Source organism: Callorhinus ursinus, unplaced genomic scaffold (assembly GCF_003265705.2).
Source record: "Callorhinus ursinus isolate GAN/ISIS: 27379988/994484 unplaced genomic scaffold, GSC_fseal_2.0 scaffold11, whole genome shotgun sequence".
NCBI lineage: Eukaryota > Metazoa > Chordata > Mammalia > Carnivora > Otariidae > Callorhinus > Callorhinus ursinus.
In genome coordinates, this window is record NW_027397073.1 from 26,084,807 (window position 1) to 26,090,041 (window position 5,235).

Here is a 5,235-nt window from a genome sequence, read left to right on the forward strand (position 1 = left end):
ATTCTTTATCTGCCCATTACTTCTCAGGAGGCAAGGAACCTGGAATGAAGTCTCAAGCCCCTTCCTTAAAACTAGCGTCCACTCCTGGATTATTAGATTCCCTCTCTTTCCTCTTTACATGTCTTAGCCCGTGTTGCCGCATCTTTACCTTTAGCTTCAGGTATGAGTGGAAGGAGGCACAAGGATGATGGAAGCAGGTTGCATTCTAATTAGATTATATTCTCAAAAGCTGAGAATTAATAATTACACATCCCAGGAAAGTTGCCTTGAAGACACCACAAAGGGCTGTTGTTGCTAGAGAAAAACTGTAAGGTATATCTGGGCCATCTGACATTCTAACTTGCAAGGAAACAGAAAGACAAAATTACCTAATAGGGAATTGTATTATAGATGCTGCTAGAGTCCCCCACCTCCTTACTCTCTGGACTCCTGCTCTCCAGGCCAAATTCAACCTTGGGAACTTTTGGGGCCCAGCAGGCTATAATGAGCCCGACCGAACTTAATGAGCTTGTCATTATCCGTTTCTGCCAACAGCCAAAAAAGAAAGCATGGCATGGCAAAAATTTTACACACACATACACTAACTAAATAATAATAAATATTTATTTCTTGACTCAGATATCGCCAAAATCAACCAATCAATAGGAAACAAACCCTCTTGGAGGTGTCTGATGGGAACGAGTCAGGGAAGGGAGAATGGCTTTCCCACCCCCCACCCCCAAAAGTGGGATACAATTGGAAATGTTCCATGTTCCTGGGCTCAGTATCACCAGCCCTAATTTATCATCATCTTCATATATTCTTATATAAGTAGTAATACAGATCACCCCAGCCAATTAATCAATCTGTAATTAGGAACTGACACGAACATTTACTACCATCAGGCATAATTTATATGATTACAGATGATTAAATAAAATGTAATTGAGTGAACAAGCAATTTGTTAAGCACATCTAGACACAGCCATATCACCTAGGGCTGCAAACTCCCTGACTTCCCTCCTACAGCGGGTCAGGAAGCACGGTCCTGGGAGCTGGGCCCTTGGGGTGTCCAGAAGACTGGGGGGAAATTACTCATGCTTCCAAGAAGGCCCAGATGGGAGCCAGGCTGGGGAACCAAGTCACAGTGCTCTTGAGGCACTTCAGTGCTGAATTTTTTTCTAGAACACATCACCAGATCTTCAGAAATCCTCAGACTACAAAGAAGACAGAGAAAGGAAGAATGGTTAAATTAAATGCCCTGGAGCAAAACTGTGCCTCCTATTTCCCTTCTGTTCCACTGACCCCAGAACCATGCTCACTGGTTACCTCAAAGGACCCCTACCACGCAGAAGCCCATCAGCATTGTTCCAGGAGCATTTATAACCAAGAAGGAGAACCTATTTAAACACAAAATTTGGGGGCACCAGGGTGGCTCAGTCGGTTAAGCATCTGCCTTCAGCTCAGGTCGTGATTCCAGGGTCCTGGGATGGAGTCCCGCGTCTGGCTCCCCGCTCAGTGGAGAGCCTGCTTCTCCCTCTCCATCTGCTGCTCTCCCTGCTTGAGCTCTCTTGCTCTCTCTGTCAAATAAATAAATAAAACTTTTTTAAAAAAATTTAAAAATTAAAAAATTAAAGAAAAATTAAAATAAAATAAACACAAAGTTTGCATTTGCACTTGGCAGGAAATAAAAGGGAAATCTTCAATGACGTCAAGAACCAAATTCTTTATTTATACATTATCGGTCCTCCTACCTTTAGGTTTTATTCCTCTTCCCCCATTCCAGTTAAACAGTTTAAAGTTAAATTTAACAAGTATTTATTGGGTGGTGTGGTATGTTATCACATTCAGATTGCCAGAGTTAGCAAATAAAAATACAAGGTGTCCAGTTAAATTTGAGTTTCAGATAAATAATGAGTTAAGTGCGTTTTTAGTGTGTCCCATTCAATGCAACTTTATGTCCCATTTGTTATCTCATCAAGTCCGCAAGACAATGCTATGAACTGTAAGCTCCACGCTTCAGTGGAGGAAACTCATCTCATCGTTGTTCCTCCTGCTCCCTCCACCAGGAAGTCCGTGCCCCCACCACCCTGGAAGTGCTAACTCCTCCTTACCCACCGAAATTCAGGGCAGGCTTTACCTCCATCGGGAAACCATTCTCTGCCCTCTCTGATCTCATAACCACTTATTTATATTTCTGTCATAGCACTTAGTTTGTTGGTTAGTAAGAGCTTTTTCATAACCGCCCCCAACTGAATGGAGCCCCTCAAGTTGCACTGAGTTGCACTGAGTTGCATTCATCTCCATGACCCCACCACCTAGCCCCATGCCTGGCACATGATTGATGCTAAATGCTTCCAGAACAAACAAGAGATGTTAGTGTTTGCATGCTGAAATGGTTAAGTGTGAAGTCTACTGACCTCTACACTGACTTTGAAATGCACCATGATGCATCCTGAGTGAGAGAAAAAGGAGATGTTCTCGATTTTTAGAAGGCGACTAGCAAGAAATGAGGCTGGAGGGGTCAGCATAGACAGGAGGCAGATTATGAAGGGCTTTAAAACCATGTAAAGGAATTTAAATTCATTGCAAGGAATTAAAGATGGACTGAATGGCTTTGAGCATGGTGGTGGCAGGACGTGGACATGATAGATTTGAGATTCTGTTTGTCATATGGAGACTGGACTCGGGGGTGGACAGACAACCAGTGAGAGCGGAAAAGGAGGGAGGGTTGACAGCAGTGAGGACAGGTTCAAGCCGTATGTGGGAGCCACAGCCAATGATCGAATGATTTGGGGGTGAGAAAGAAAGAACATCTGTAACAAAAGGACAAGAAACTATGAACTGAACAATAAGCCATAGCTACAACTCAACTTCAACCCAATTTCAAAATGAGCAAAGGACCTGAACTGGAATTTCTCCAAGGAAAGTATACCCATGGCTAGTGAGCACAAGAAAAGATGTCCCACATCATTAGTTGCTCTGGAAATGCAAACCGTGTTAGTCTGCTCAGAGTGCTATCATAAAATGCCACGGGCTGAGGGGCTTAAGCAAGAGAAATTTATTTTCTTGGTGCTAGAGGCTGGAGGTCCAAAATCAGAATGCCGGTGTGGTGGGTTTCTGGGGAGTCTCTCTTCCTGGCTTTTAGGTGGCTGGCCTCTGGCTGCGTCCTCACACGGTCTTTCCCCTGTGCATGCCCAGAGATAGAGAAAATGAGCCCTCTGGTATCTCTTCTTACAAGGACATGCATCCATTCGGATCAGGGCCCCACCCTTATGACTTAATTTAATCTTAATTACTTCCTTAGAGGCCCTTAGAGTTGTAAAATGCAGTCATATTTCCCACTCTGACAAAATTAGATGCAGAGAGAGACTAAAGTCAACAGGGCAAGCAGAAAGAGACAAAGAGAACCTCACAGATTTTTACTCTTTGTTTGCAAGAGTTCCTGAAGCCCAACGGCTTCACTGCAGTGTGCCTATCAAGTCATTCCTTGGATTCCATGGGTCAATAAATCTTTTTGCTAAAGCTAACCAGAGTTATGTTATTGCTACCAGCAAAATGATCCTAGTACAGATGAAGCAACTGAGGCTCACAGTGATCCATGATTATACAGCTAGGGTTTATTCCCCACACTAATTCCAAAACATGTCTACCTACATACACACACATGCCATATGGATACCATATGTATACTATATACATACATATATACATATCGTCACCATCATAGATTTATTTGGCCTGGGGAAGACTTCAAGGGAATATGATACATTTTATGCAGCTGAAGTTACAAACTGTTAACCACCTGAGGACAGGAACAGACTGACATGTGTGTCTTTGTGCCCTAACACAGCCTGACCCCGAGGAGGCACTTGACAAATGTTTGTTGGAAAATAAAAATGGAGTCAGCTGCCCGGGAAGCAGTGAAATCCCCAACGTCGGAAGTATTTGAGCAAGGGCAGGTCGTTGTGTGTCTGAGATGCTATAGAAGTGACTTCTGCTCAAGAGAGTAGACAGAGGATGGCCAAATCTCTTCCCTTCCTAAGAATGTGAGATTATAAGAAAACAGTCACTTTCTCTTCCCCTTGGCCCAGGGAATATTAAACAATATCCAAAGAGTTCATCTGGGTGGTGTTGGCTCTAAGAGGAAAGACAGGAAGAAAGGAAGGGAGCAGGAAACTTCAGGTCTTCCCATGCAAGCCCTCCCTGTCTTCCAGGCTTCCTTTCATTCCAGGCCAACACAGACCCGCAGAGAGCGTCCCCTGTACCAGAGGTCACCTGACCTCTACCTGCACAGAAGTGTTTTGCGGGTTCATTAGAGCATTGCTTCTTAAATTTAAAAAGTCACCCCCGGGGGTCTTGTTAAAATGCAGCCTCTGAGGGGCACTTGGGTGGCTCGGTCAGTTAGACTTCTGACTCTTGATTTCGGCTCAGGTCATGATCTCAGGGTTGTGAGATCAAGCCCCGCATCTGGTCAGCACTAGGAGTGGAGCAGGTTTAAGATTCTCTTTCTCCCTCTCCCTTGGCCAATCACCCCCCTCCCCCCCCCCCCCTCTCTCTCTCTCCCCCCAAAAAAAAAAAAAAAAAAAAAGAAGAGAAAAGAAGGGACACCTGGGTGGCTCAGTCGTTAAGCGTCTGCCTTCAGCTCGGGTCATGATCCCAGGGTCCTGAGATCAAACCCCGCATCGGGCTCCTGCTCAGCGGGAAGCCTGCTGCTCCCTCTCCCACTCCCCCTGCTTGTGTTCCCTCTCTCACTGTGTCTCTCTCTGTCAAATAAATAAATAAAATCTTAAAAAAAAAAAAGAGAGAAGAGAAAAGAAAAGAAAAACGCAGCTTCTGATTCAGTAGATCTGGGACAGAGCCCAAGATTCTGCCTTCCAAGCCCCCGGAGGTGCTAATACTGATGGTTCTAATTGGTCCACTGACCACCTTATACAGCAAAGCCTTAGAAGATCACCAATGACAGAAACTCTTAAGTCCTGGAAGGAGTAAGCTAATTGACTTACTTAAAGAGTAAAGAAGACAATGGAATGTTCCCTAAGGTCAATTACCAATCAGTAACTTCAGAGAATAGATTTAGCATTTGGGTGGGGGGGCATCAGGTCAGGGAGACGAGGATGAGACCAGCTTATCAGAAGCACACAGAGTTAGGAAGAGTAAGCACAACAGGAAATCCAAGCACTACTTTAATATTTCACAGCAAAGATGTTTCAAACAATCATGGCCAAGAGAAGTAAGGAAATGACATTGCTCCAC